This window comes from Xenopus laevis, chromosome 9_10S (assembly GCF_017654675.1).
Source record: "Xenopus laevis strain J_2021 chromosome 9_10S, Xenopus_laevis_v10.1, whole genome shotgun sequence".
In the NCBI taxonomy this organism is placed as follows: domain Eukaryota; kingdom Metazoa; phylum Chordata; class Amphibia; order Anura; family Pipidae; genus Xenopus; species Xenopus laevis.
This window is the reverse complement of record NC_054388.1, coordinates 57,322,397-57,337,379: the sequence shown is the minus strand read 5'-3', so window position 1 is coordinate 57,337,379 and position 14,983 is coordinate 57,322,397. Positions and strand designations below refer to the sequence as shown.

The 14,983-nt window shown below is 45.1% G+C and overlaps 1 protein-coding gene across 1 annotated transcript in view; it reads right to left on the bottom strand.

The window, feature by feature from the left end:
* Window positions 1-14,983, bottom strand: part of LOC108702260 (rho GTPase-activating protein 15-like) — a 297,375-nt gene that overhangs the window by 278,604 nt on the left and 3,788 nt on the right. The gene's annotated exons all lie outside the window — the stretch shown is intronic.

Here is a 14,983-nt window from a genome sequence, read left to right as displayed (position 1 = left end):
CATCGGTTCAAACGGTGGATCAAGCAAGGCCTCTAGCACCAGATTGAGATCCCAACCTGCAACAGGCGGATGAAATGGAGGACTTACATGTGTCACTCCCTGTAGAAAGGTCCGTATGGTATCATCTGTTGCGAGCCGGTGTTGGAACAGAATAGACAATGCCGATATCTGTACTTTCAGTGAACTGAGTTTGAGGCCTAGTTGTAGGCCTCGCTGTAGAAAGGAAAGTATCCTAGGAATGTTGAGTTCCAGAAAAGTAAACCCGAGTTCTTCACACCAAGTGAAATAGGAAAACCACACCCTGTGATAGGACTTGGAAGAAGTCGGTTTCCGTGCTCTTAGCATTGTTGATATAACTTCTTCAGTTATCCCCTTTCTTCGCCAGATGGATGCCTCAACAGCCATCCCGTCAAAGCGAACAGCCCGGGATTGTGGTGTGTTACTGGGCCCTGGCTGAGCAGGTCTGGTCTGCACTGAAGCCGGATCGGTTGGTCTATCGACAGATCTTGTAGATCGGAGAACCATGTTCTTCGAGGCCAATAGGGAGCTATCACGATTACGGTGATATCGGATTGTCTGATCTTCTTGAGGACTCGAGGTAGCATTGGAAGCGGAGGGAAGATGTACGCCAGGTTGAATGACCAGGGTTGAGTCATGGCGTCTACCCCTGCCGCTAGTGAGTCTCGGGATCGAGCAAAAAACGTGTGAACCTTTCGATTTGTTCTGGAGGCCATCAGATCTATTTGCGGTTGGCCCCAGAGATCCACTAGCATCATGAAGGCTTCCGGATGAAGTTCCCACTCGCCCGGTTCTACCTGATTGCGGCTGAGAAAATCTGCTTTTGTGTTGGACACACCTGGAATGTGAATGGCCGACAATCGGACTTGGTTGGTCTCGGCCCATCCCAAAATCAATTGTGCTTCCTTCAGTGCTGCTTTGCTGCGTGTTCCTCCCTGACGATTTATGTACGCCACTGTGGTGACGTTGTCGCTTTGTATGCGAACTGGTCTTTGGTGAAGACGGTGAGACCAATGTAGTAGCGCTTGCTTTACGGCCCTCAACTCTAGGATGTTGATGGGTAGTTTGGATTCCTCGAGAGACCATTGACCTTGTGCGGATAGGTTGTTCCATGTGGCCCCCCAGCCTTTTAGGCTGGCGTCTGTGGAGATGACATCCCAATTTGGAGTCGCCCAGGATTGACCGTTGGTCAAATTGTCCGTGATCAACCACCACTGGAGACTCTCCCTTGTTGTCTGAGAGAGACGTATTACTCGAGACAAGAGACCTCCTTTCCAAGCTGAGAGTATGTTCTCTTGCAAGGCTCGTAGGTGAATCTGTGCAAACGGTACCGCCTCGATGGTCGACACCATCAGTCCCAGTACTTTCATCGCCATGTGGACTGTCGGCCTCTGGTGTGAAATCAGTGATTGTACTTGATCTCTGATCTTGTATTGTTTCTCTAGTGGAAGACATACAATTTGTGTCATTGTGTTGAATTCCAGGCCTAGGAATATCATCTGGTAGCTGGGCTGTAAATTGGACTTTGACCAATTGATGGTCCAGCCGAAGCTCTGCAAAAGTCGAATTGCCTTGATTAGATCCTCCTTGGCCTTCTCTTCTGATCTGGCTTTCAGAAGAAGGTCGTCCAGGTATGGTGTCACCGATATTCCTTGTAGGCGTAAGGTTGCTGCCGATACCGCCATGAGTTTGGTGAACACCCTGGGCGCTGAGGACAGTCCAAACGGAAGTGCCGCAAACTGAAAGTGTTGGTTCGCAAAGGCGAATCTGAGATATCTCTGGTGAGGTGCCCAAATCGGAACATGGAGGTATGCATCCTGGATGTCTAACGACATCATGAGCTGTCCGTGCTCCATTCCTCGTATCACTGAACGAAGTGTTTCCATCTTGAAACGAATGGACCGAATAAACCTGTTCAACTGTTTGAGATCTAAGACCGGCCTGAAGGACCCGTCCTTCTTCGGTACTATAAACAGATTGGAGTAAAACCCCAAGAATCTCTCCGGCTGTGGCACTGGTATAATTACCCCAGTGTTTTCCAGCTTGGTAATGCACTGTAGAAAGGCTAGAGCCTTCTTGGGATGAGATGGTACTCTGGACATAAGGAATTTCCTGGGGGGTAATTTTGTGAAGTCGAGGTGATAGCCTTCTGTGACTATTTCGTTGACCCATGCATCTGAAGAGTGATGGATCCACACCTCCCGGAATCGTAGTAGTTTGCCCCCTATTTGTTCTAGCGATTCCGGAAGGAATGCCCCGTCATGCTGAGGCAGACTTGTCTCCTGTGGGTTTGTTGAAGGGTTTGTTGGCCTTCCATGGAGGACGGCCCTTATCATTGGTTTTGCTCCGAAAGTGTGAACGTTGCGGTGGACTGCTTTTACGTGAGTAACGTCCGCTTTGGCCACGAAAAAATTTTCCACGTCTAGCTGTTCCTGTGGATCTATTCTTCGCCTGAGGGAGAAAGGTGCTTTTCCCTCCTGTTGCTTGTGAAATTATTTTCTCAAGTTCCTCTCCAAACAACCGTTGGCCCTTGAATGGTAACGAAGTTAGTGATTTCTTGGAACTTAGGTCAGCTGACCAGTTTTTAAGCCATAATGTTCTGCGTGCCGCTATGGACAGGGCTGATGTTCTAGCAGTGATCTGTGAGGTGTCAAGGGTGGTGTCACTGAGATAGGCTGCTGCTTCTGCAATAGTTTGAGCAGAAGACACTAGGTCAGTTCTGGGTACTCCTTCTTGGATGTCCTTGACCAGTGATTCCGCCCATGCTTGAATAGCTCTGGACACCCAGGCTGATGCTAAGCTGGGCCTCAGGGTTGAACCCGAGGACGAGTAGATTGCTCTTAAGAACCCCTCCAGCCGTCTGTCTGATGGATCTTTAAAAGCAGCCGCGTCAGTTACTGGCAGAGTGGTGGATTTTGACAGTCTGGATACTGGAGCATCCACTACAGGTGGATTTGTCCACTTCTCCACTAGGTCTTTGGAAAAGGGATAGGTTTTTGAGAACTTTCTTGTAGCTTGAAACTTTCGTTCAGGATTGTTCCATTCGTCTTGTATCATATCCATCAACTGCTCGTGTGATGGAAATACTATTGTGGATTTATGTTGTCTCTTGAATAATCTGGATGTTTCAGTTTGTTTTGGTGCTTGTGAAATATTGAGAATTTCGATCACCCCTTTAATGATTTTATCCACATCATGTTGGGAATCACGATCTCTGTCACCTTCTTGATTCTCCTCTTCCTCCCCTGAGGACACATCTGAGGGTAGAATTTCGCCTTCTGACTGGGAAGAAGGCTGATCTACAGACGACTCGTCTGGTGATGCATCCGCTAGGGTATTGCCTTTGGAATCATCAGAGCGTTTGCGTTTGGTGCTTGGTTTCTGACTGAACTTAGCCAAAGCCTTTCCTAAATTATCTGCAATGGCTGGAAGCCCTTGTAGAGATGCTAGGGATTGTGAAAGCTGAACTGCCCAGAGAGGGGCCGCCATATCTTGCACCCGGCTGGGCCCTGGCTGGTGTGGGGGAGTTCCTGACTCAGTGTTCTCTTCTTGTGCCCCAGTTGGAACAAGGTTGTCCCCTGAAGCTGCTGAATTAGCTTGTCCCATTGAACAAGGTCTGCACAGCGGTTCACTCTGACCCCCCGCAATTTTTGTCTGACATTTTGTACAAGTAAAATAGGTTACCTGTGCTGTGGTGGGTGCTCTCCCCCCCGCCCTGGTAAATAGACCCACTGGCCTACCTTCTGCCATGGAATCACCTGAGAGGTGAGACAGTGTGCAGGGCTGAAACAAGTAGCAGCTACTGTAACAGCAGATATCTGTGCTTTAGCAGATATAACAACAGGCCAATATGGTTCCGTTTCCACTTCCCTGCACTTGCTAGCACTCTGGAGTGTGTGAGCGCGCTCCTGGTAGCGTGTTCCGCAGCGTTTGTGGAACCAAAATGGCCGCTGGAACGCATTTGCGTTCCACTGCGGACCGGATCCAAAATGGCGCTGAGCGCCAAAACGCCGCGATGCCAGCCAACCTCAGCCCTCCTCCTAACATGCGCCATGATTCTCCTCTTACACGGAGCCTCTGTTGGAACTCCTCCAGTAAGGTATGCTGCTTAGCTTGCCTATGAGGAACGACTAGAGGAAAGAGAGATATATATATATATATATCCTCCCCTAGTGAAGCAGACAAGTGAAGCTGTTAGGAGGGCAGCTGCTAGGTGCGGATAAGGAATGGGAAGGAGGGGGGGGGGGGCCCCTGTGATAAACGGAGCAACAATAGCATAATGGCCATTGTAGAAACCATTCACCTACTGTACCTTCACTGCGGCCAGACCCTCTGTCGACCCAATGGACGCAGGCACTGTCTGGGTGGTCGTTATAGCTATTACGCTAGAAAGTGACCCCGGTGAAATTATCCATGATGGGGGTTAACCTTGAGGATGCAGGCAGCCCTGCTCCAGGTTTCACCCCGGGTGTCAGCGAATCTGACCGTAGAATATCTCCCACTCTAGGGAAGTCCATCCTCCTGGTAGCAGGACACTTGAAAAACTGATTGTTGAGCACAGTGTGCGGGGTTAAGCCAAGTAGGCCACGCCCCTTAAATTAATTATCAAGTGTCCTGCCTCCTGGAGGATGGAGCTTAACCCATCGGTCCCTGTGTCCCCCTAAGACGACAGAGAAAGTATGGTTTCCATTTAGGCCTTAGTCTTTTTGAACCTAACACCAGTGGCCCACCTTACAGTGGAACAAGGGAGCCTGGTACTTTACTTATTCAATTGGTCTGGTAGGAATTACAAGAATGCACACTGAAGCCCCGAGTTCATGCTCATGCTACCCCTGTGTGACACACTTAATAAAAAGTATGCCGTTTGCATCTGAACATCTGAACATTGATGCTGAAATTCTGGGATAACTGCTGCACTGTAGGTTAAGACAAAACCCACAAAGCTAGTTCTTTTCTTTTTGTCATCATCAGTTTATTTATGTTATTACTAATTCAGTTTTATAGGTTGTGCTGTGCTATAGAGAGAACAGGAGCGGGAGACCTATAGTCCTCCAGTTCTTGTGGGCCTGTAACTGGTATCCACTACAAGTCCAAGTGGCTAGGGTCCAAGTGGTCATAATTTAATGATAACTGGAAATCTGCTTTAAAACAGTACGGTTAAATAAATATCTATGGAACTTATCAGTACTGATCACTCATTGGAAACATTTAATTGCTGTCTTAGCATTTCACTTTGATTTAAAGCAAGAAATATATATAAATTATATACACTATATATATTTTATATATTTAGGATATAGCGCTGGATATACAATTAGAATAATGACATTTAGAAGCATAAAAAAACCCAATTATTATCTATAGTGATTTTTATTCCTTGGTAAATATTACATAAGCATTATTTCTAATTAAATGTTTATGTATAGGGATGTAGCGAACGTCGGAAAAAAAGTTCGCGAACATATTCGCGAACTTGCGCAAAAATGCGAGCGGTTCGCGAACGGTTCGCGAACCCCATAGACTTCAATGGGAAGGCGAACTTTAACATCTAGAAAAGACATTTCTGGCCAGAAAAATGATTTTAAAGTTGTTTAAAGGGTGCAACGACCTGGACAGTGGCATGCCAGAGGGGGATCAAGGGCAAAAATGTATCTGAAAAATCTGCCTGTGTGTGCTTGGAAGAGATAGTGTAGGGGGAGAGCTGTTAGTGATTTCAGGGACAGATGATAGTAAGCTTGCTGGCTAGTAATCTGCTTGATACTGCTCTGTATTGGAGGGACAGAAGTCTGCAGGGATTTGAGGGACATTTTAGCTTAGGTAGCTTTGGCTGGCTAGTAATCTACTGTTCTCTTTAAACAACTGCCATACGTTGACCTTGTAGGCATTGTTTGCCCAGTTTTTTTGGACGCAGCCACTGAAGCACAGTTGCCAGAAAAATATGCCATATAAATGCTGAAAATAGTAATTTTTCGCCATACGTTGACCTTGTAGACATTGTTTGCCCAGTTTTTTTGGACGCAGCCACTGAAGCACAGTTGCCAGAAAAATTATGCCATATAAATGCTGAAAATATAAATTTTTTTGGTTGCAGCCACTGAAGCACAGAGGCCAGAAAAATTATGCCATATAAATGCAGAAAATATGCATTTTTTTGGTCGCAGCCACTGAAGCACAGTTGCCAGAAAAATTATGCCATATAAATGCTGAAAATATAAATTTTTTTGGTTGCAGCCACTGAAGCACAGAGGCCAGAAAAATTATGCCATATAAATGCAGAAAATATGCATTTTTTTGGTCGCAGCCACTGAAGCACAGTTGCCAGAAAAAATATGCCATATAAATGCTGAAAATAGTCATTTTTTGCCATATACGTTGAGTCAACGTATGGCAAAAAATTACTATTTTCAGCATTTATATGGCATATTTTTTCTGGCCTCTGTGCTTCAGTGGCTGCGGCCAAAAAAACTGGGCAAACAATGCCTACAAGGTCAACGTCGTTGACCTTGTAGGCATTGTTTGCCCAGTTTTTTTGGCCGCAGCCACTGAAGCACAGAGGCCAGAAAAAATATGCCATATAAATGCTGAAAATAGTAATTTTTTTGGTCGCAGCCACTGAAGCACAGTTGCCAGAAAAATTATGCCATATAAATGCTGAAAATATAAATTTTTTTGGTTGCAGCCACTGAAGCACAGAGGCCAGAAAAATTATGCCATATAAATGCTGAAAATATAAATTTTTTTGGTTGCAGCCACTGAAGCACAGAGGCCAGAAAAATTATGCCATATAAATGCAGAAAATATGCATTTTTTTGGTCGCAGCCACTGAAGCACAGTTGCCAGAAAAATTATGCCATATAAATGCAGAAAATATGCATTTTTTGGACGCAGCCACTGAAGCACAGTTGCCAGAAAAAATATGCCATATAAATGCTGAAAATAGTCATTTTTTGCCATACGTTGACCTTGTAGACATTGTTTGCCCAGTTTTTTTGGTTGCAGCCACTGAAGCACAGAGGCCAGAAAAAATTAAACCAGTAGGGTTTGCACCCTAGTTTGTAACGGTGGCGGAGGGAGGAGGAGGACGCTAAAGGACAGCTGTGTGTGGAGTCATGAGGCTTGAAGAGAAGGACAGCTGCATAGAAGTCAGAACAAGTCTTCCGGCGTGCAGTAACCCTCCGAGATCCACCCCTCATTCATTTTAATAAAGGTCAGGTAATCGACACTTTTGTGACCTAGGCGAGTTCTCTTCTCAGTTACAATCCCTCCTGCTGCACTGAAGGTCCTTTCTGAGAGCACACTTGAGGCTGGGCAAGACAAGAGGTTCATGGCAAATTGTGACAGCTCTGGCCACAGATCAAGCCTGCGCACCCAGTAGTCCAGGGGTTCATCGCTCCTCAGAGTGTCGATATCTGCAGTTAATGCCAGGTAGTCCGCTACCTGCCGGTCGAGGCGTTCTTTGAGGGTGGATCCAGAAGGGTTGTGGCGCTGCCTTGGACAGAAAAACATTTGCATGTCTGACGTTACAGACTGGCCAAAGGGCTTTGTCCTTGCAGGTGTGCTCGTGGCAGGATTACTGGCACCTCTGCCCCTGGAATGTTGATGAGTTCCTGAAGTGACATCACCCTTAAAAGCATTGTACAACATGTTTTGCAGGCTGGTTTGTAAATGCCGCATCTTTTCGGACTTGTGGTATGTTGGTAACATTTCTGACACTTTATGCTTGTACCGAGGGTCTAGTAGCGTTGCGACCCAGTACAGGTCCTTCTCCTTAAGCCTCTTGATACGGGGGTCCTTCAACAGGCATGACAGCATGAAAGACCCCATTCTCACAAGGTTGGATGCAGAGCTATCCATCTCCGCTTCCTCATTATCAAGGACTGCATCATCCACGGTCTCCTCCCCCAGCCACGTACAAGACCAGGGGTCCCCAAAAGGTCACCACTAGCCCCCTGGGAAGCCTGCTCCTGTTGGTCCTCCTCCTCCTCCTCCACAAAGCCACCTTCCTCCTCTGACTCCACTTCTGGCACCTCTCCCTGCGTTGCAGCAGGTGCCTGGGTTCGTTCTGGTGATTCCGACCAGAAATCGTGCGCTTCCAGCTCCTCGTCACGCTGGTCTACAGCCTCATCTGTCACTCGTCGCACGGCACGCTCCAGGAAGAAAGCGAAGGGTATTAGGTCGCTGATGGTGCCTTCGGTGCGACTGACCATATTTGTCACCTCTTCAAAAGGTCGCATGAGCCTGCAGGCATCGCGCATAAGCACCCAGTAACGGGGGAAAAAAATCCCCAGCTGTGCAGATCCAGTCCTACCACCCAGTTCAAAAAGGTACTCGTTGACGGCCCTTTGTTGTTGCAGCAGACGTTCCAACATAAGGAGCGTTGAATTCCAGCGAGTCTGGCTGTCAGAAATCAAACGCCTGACTGGCATGTTGTAGCGCTGCTGAATGTCAGCAAGGCGTGCCATGGCTGTGTAGGAACGTCTGAAATGGGCCGACACCTTTCTGGACTGGGTGAGAACGTCCTGGAATCCTGGGTACTTGGAGACAAAACGTTGGACTATTAAATTTAACACATGTGCCATGCAGGGCACATGTGTTAAATTGCCTAGTCTCAACGCTGCCAACAGATTGCTTCCATTGTCACACACCACTTTTCCGATCTGCAGTTGGTGTGGGGTCAGCCACCGATCGGCCTGTGACTGCAGAGATGACAGGAGTACAGATCCGGTATGGTTTTTGCTTTCCAGGCACGTCATCCCCAAGACAGCGTGACAACGGCGTACCTGGCACGTCGAATAGCCTAGGGGAGCTGGGGGTGCACAGGTGTGGAGGAGGAGAAGGAGGACCCAGCAGCAGAGTAAGAAGAAGAAGAAGACGAGGTAGAGAGCGATGGAGGAGTAGAGGTGGTGGCAGAACCGCGTGCAATCCGTGGCGGTGACACCAACTCCACTGTTGTTGTTGAGCTACCCATTCCCTGCTTCCCAGCCATTACCAAGTTCACCCAGTGGGCAGTGTAGGTGACATACCTGCCCTGACCATGCTTGGAGGACCATGCGTCAGTAGTCATATGGACCTTTGGCCCAACACTAAGTGACAGAGATGCGGTAACTTGGCTCTGCACATGTTGGTACAGGTGTGGTATTCCCTTTTTAGAAAAAAAATTGCGGCTGGGTACCTTCCACTGCGGTGTCCCAATTGCTACAAATTTGCGGAAGGCCTCAGAGTCCACCAGCTGGTATGGTAAAAGCTGGCGGGCTAAGAGTGCAGACAAGCCAGCTGTCAGACGCCGGGCAAGGGGGTGACAGTCAGACATTGGCTTCTTACGCTCAAACATGGCCTTCACAGAAACTTGGCTGGTGGCAGATGACTGGGAATGGGAACAGGTGGTCAAGGTGGAAGGCGGAGTGGAGGGTGGTTCAGACGGGTCAAGGAGAGCAGAGGTAGAGCAGTAAGATGCTGGACCAGAAGGAGTGTGGCTTTTAGTTTGCCTGTTGCCTTTGAGGTGTTGCTCCCAAAGTGCTTTGTGCTTGCCGCTCATGTGCCTTCGCATAGAAGTTGTACCTATGTGGCTGTTGGGCTTACCAAGGCTCAGTTTCTGACTGCACTCATTGCAAATTACAATGCTTTTGTCAGAGGCACACACATTAAAAAAATCCCACACTGCTGACTTTTTGGAAGTGTGCGATCTGGCGGTAACAGTAGAAGTTGGCGGAGTTGGCGGTATTGGCGGCAATGGCGGGTGCGTTGGCCGGCTGAACACAGGTGCCGATACATGTTGTTGCCCTGCTGATCCCTGCGGGCTGTCCTCCCTGCTTCTTCTAAGTCTTATTCTCCTACTGCCTCTCTGACTCTCCGTCTCTCCATCTGAACTACCCTCCTCTTGCTCTCTTCTACTAGGCACCCACAAAACATCAATCTCCTCATCATCATTCTCCTCAGATGCATCAATTTCTTCTGACACATCACAGAAGGAAGCAGCAGCGGGGACCTCCTCCTCATCACTCATTATGTCCATCTCTATCGTGTTCTCTGCCAGAATTAAATCTGGTGTAAGGTCCTCATCTCCTTCATCTTCTTCTGGCAATAATGGTTGCGCATTACTCAGTTCAAGAAACTCATTGGAAAATAACTCCTCTGACCCCAGTGAAGAAGGGGCACCGGTGGTGGAGGAAGTGTTACGTGGGGTGGCCATAGCAGTGGAGGATGAGGAGGATGTTGTGGTAAAGTTAGAAACGGTAGAGGATGGGGTGTGCTGTGTAAGCCAGTCAACTACCTCTTCAGCATTTTGGGAGTTCAGGGTCATTGGCTTTTTAAAACTGGGAAATTTGCTAGGGCCACAGGATTGCATAGCAGCACGGCCCCTAGCACGGCCTCTGCGTGGCGGCCTGCCTTTGCCTGGCATTATTTTTAAAAAAACAACAACAACAACAAAAACTCAGTTGGTTTTTCTGGAAACGATAATACACACAGCTAGATGGCGGGTTGAAGAAAACACTGTGCAAATAATGCCTACAAGGTCAACGTATACACTACTACAGCGGTGGATACGGATTACGTAAAATATATGAATGCTGCTTGAAAAAAAGTAACTCAAGTGGTTTTTCTAGAGACGATAATATTATCAATATTTAGACAAAATGTGAACAAGGTCACACAGCTCGATGGCGGGTTGAAGAAAACAGTGTGCAAATAATGCCTACAAGGTCAACGTATACACTACTACAGCGGTGGATACGGATTACGTAAAATATATGAATGCTGCTTGAAAAAAAGTAACTCAAGTGGTTTTTCTAGAGACGATAATATTATCAATATTTAGACAAAATGTGAACAAGCTCACACAGCTCGATGGCGGGTTGAAGAAAACAGTGTGCAAATAATGCCTACAAGGTCAACGTATACACTACTACAGCGGTGGATACGGATTACGTAAAATATATGAATGCTGCTTGAAAAAAAGTAACTCAAGTGGTTTTTCTAGAGACGATAATATTATCAATATTTAGACAAAATGTGAACAAGCTCACACAGCTCGATGGCGGGTTGAAGAAAACAGTGTGCAAATAATGCCTACAAGGTCAACGTATACACTACTACAGCGGTGGATACGGATTACGTAAAATATATGAATGCTGCTTGAAAAAAAGTGACTCCGGTGTTTTTTCTGGAGACGGTAATATTATGGATATTTAGACAGAATGGGAACAAGGTCACACAGCTCGATGGCGGGTTGAAGAAAACAGTGTGCAAATAATGCCTACAAGGCCAACGTATACACTACTACAGCGGTGGATACGGATTACGTAAAATATATGAATGCTGCTTGAAAAAAGTGACTCCGGTGTTTTTTCTGGAGACGGTAATATTATGGATATTTAGACAGAATGGGAACAAGGTCACACAGCTCGATGGCGGGTTGAAGAAAACAGTGTGCAAATAATGCCTACAAGGCCAACGTATACACTACTACAGCGGTGGATACGGATTACGTAAAATATATGAATGCTGCTTGAAAAAAGTGACTCCGGTGTTTTTTCTGGAGACGGTAATATTATGGATATTTAGACAGAATGGGAACAAGGTCACACAGCTCGATGGCGGGTTGAAGAAAACAGTGTGCAAATAATGCCTACAAGGCCAACGTATACACTACTACAGCGGTGGATACGGATTACGTAAAATATATTATGGCTGCTTGAAAAAAGTGACTCCGGTGTTTTTTCTGGAGACGGTAATATTATGGATATTTAGACAGAATGGGAACAAGGTCACACAGCTCGATGGCGGGTTGAAGAAAACAGTGTGCAAATAATGCCTACAAGGCCAACGTATACACTACTACAGCGGTGGATACGGATTACGTAAAATATATGAATGCTGCTTGAAAAAAGTGACTCCGGTGTTTTTTCTGGAGACGGTAATATTATGGATATTTAGACAGAATGGGAACAAGGTCACACAGCTCGATGGCGGGTTGAAGAAAACAGTGTGCAAATAATGCCTACAAGGCCAACGTATACACTACTACAGCGGTGGATACGGATTACGTAAAATATATGAATGCTGCTTGAAAAAAGTGACTCCGGTGTTTTTTCTGGAGACGGTAATATTATGGATATTTAGACAGAATGGGAACAAGGTCACACAGCTCGATGGCGGGTTGAAGAAAACAGTGTGCAAATAATGCCTACAGGGCAAATAATGCCTAAAAGGTCAACTTATACACTACTACAGCGGTAGTAAAATAAAAAAAAGTAAAATAAAAAAAAAATGAATATTAAAAAAAAAAAATTAAAGTTGGTGCTGCTGAACTACTAGGAGCAGCAGATTAGCACACCAGTCCCACTCCCCAACACTGCTAGACTAATAGCACTGGGCTCTTATAGTAGTAGTAGTAGTAGTAGTAGTAAAACAACAAAAAATAAATAAAAGCAGTCCTTACAAGGACTACTGTTATTGCAGCAGTCAGCAGATGAGATCAGAAGCAGGACAGCTGCCCACTGCAGCTACATACAGAGCACTGCAGTAGAAGGTAGATTACTAGCCAGCAAAGCTACCTAAGCTTAAATGTCCCTCAAACCCCTGCAGACTTCTGTCCCTCCAATAACAGAGCAGTATCAAAACGATTACTAGCCAGCAAACTTTCAACTGTCCCTGAAATCACTAACAGGCAGCAGCTCTCTCCCTACACTATCTCTTCAGCACACACAGGCAGAGTGAAAAAACGCTGCAGGGCTTCGGTTTTTATAGGGAAGGGGAGTGGTCCAGGGGAGAGCTTCCTGATTGGCTGCCATGTACCTGCTGGTCTGGGGTGAGAGGGCAAAAAAAAGCGCCAACAATGGCGAACCCAAAATGGCGAACGTCGCGCGACGTTCGCGAACTTCCGGCGAGCGCGAACACCCGATGTTCGCGCGAACAAGTTCGCCGGCGAACAGTTCGCGACATCTCTATTTATGTATAACAAAAGCTAGCTGAAAAAGAACAGAACCTTGAATCACTACATTAAACACATCAACTTGAATAAAATCTGCCTGAGAATGTGCATAAGGCTTTTATTCATAAAGACAATTTTGTCAACATTTTGAAGACTGTATTTAACAATATCTTTCTGCCTGTCTGCTTGTAAAATAACATTTTAAGGTCATTTGAAGGTATTAAAAGTTTAGAGCATTGAAAAGCTGACAGTTGAAACTTTTTGAATTTGAATTATAATGGCACCATTGCACTTGCTGCAACATGCTCTCACAGCAACTTCCCCTTTAATTTTAAAACTACATTTATCAGCTTCTTGGTCTAATAACTTAATCACTTTTACATTTACATTCATAGCGTGCATTTATGAACACTTTTTTTCTCACCAGGAGGCATACATTTTGTCAGAGTATTTAAATATTCCCTCTCATACATCTCTCTTTCCTCTCTCGCACTATTTGGCTTAATGGAGACAAGAAAAATCACCTATAGACTATAATGGATAGTAAAAAATTTGGAAAATGTTTGCACAAAAAAACAACCATTGACTTCAATGCCTTTGGCAACTTTTTTGCCGTTTCGTAAATTTTTGGTGAAGTGAAACAGGTCAGATTCACCCATCACTAATGAAAATTAGTTGGCGTGGGTATAAAGCGTAGTTGTATTCCCAATGCCTGAGTCAATGTCTTCCCTCATGATCACTGAAATCTTAATGCATAACGACTGAAATCTTCAAAGAACGACATGGCATTGTGTGTATTAAAGTGGAGATGGTTTGTAATTCCCACCAACGGTATTTATTAACTCTCTTCTTTAAATAATTATTTATAGATAGGCCCTTTAGGGAAATAAATACAATAAATACAAAGGGAACATTTTAATTTCTTTCTAAATTGATAATTTACGAAATAGCATTAAATAATGACAGACTAGGCAAAGCTAAGACCTTTTTAATAAAAATTAATAATATGAATAATATTTTAGTGTAAAGGTATAACTTATTGGTATGCAGCATTTTTAAAAATCAAGATTTGTAATAACTGTAGCTTTAAGTATGTAAGGGTAAATGATTATTAATCGGAGGTTTCAGCTGTGCATTATAAGGTTTGCTCTGCTAGAAACCAACAAAAATGAATATCATATTCTCCTCTCATGTCTGTTCATTTTTTCCATTTTTTTTGTTCAAGAGAAATATGTTATGACAGATACTCTTTATACCAAGGTCTAAAAATGCTGTTTGTCACCTGGCAAATTTAAAAGAGCTTATTATAAGTGACTCTATTCTCCACATCACCTTCTAAGGCAGTGGTCCCCAACCAGTAGCTCGTGAGCAACATGTTGCTCCCCAACCCCTTGGATGTTGCTCCCAGTGGCCTCAGAGCAGGTGATTATTTTTGAATTTCAGGCTTGAAGGTTGTATAAAAACCAGGTGTCCTAGCAAACAGAGGCTCCTGTAGGCTGCCAGTCCACATAGTGGCTACCAATAGTCAATCACAACCCTTACTTGGCACTAGCCAGGAACATTTTTCATGCTTGTGTTGCTCCCCAACTCTTGTTTCATCTGAATGTTGCTCACGGGTGGAAAAAGGTTGGGGACCCCTGTTCTAAGGCAACCATCACTTCAATAAGGTATGGCAGGTTTGATCCAGCCTTGGGTATCCTTCACTGTAGGACTATGTCAAGCCTGTCTGTGTGATATCCACACTTCTGTCCACTTGTTCTCTCTCTCTTTTTAATGCTATGCAGAGGCTGCTAAACTTTGTACAGTGTTGTATCTAAGGCTATAAGTGCACATTTCTGAGCATCCTATCTGTCACATCTCTGGAAAGAAAGATCAATGGCCTTTCTTTAGGCACAATAAAAGGACAAAGTAAAATTGCAGTAACTGCTTGTTCCAGAAATTACATTAGCAACAGAAATACATTTAAAAAAAAAACAACAATAAAAAGATATACTCTGCAAAGTTGGCTTTATATAGTGGGTGTCACATAACACA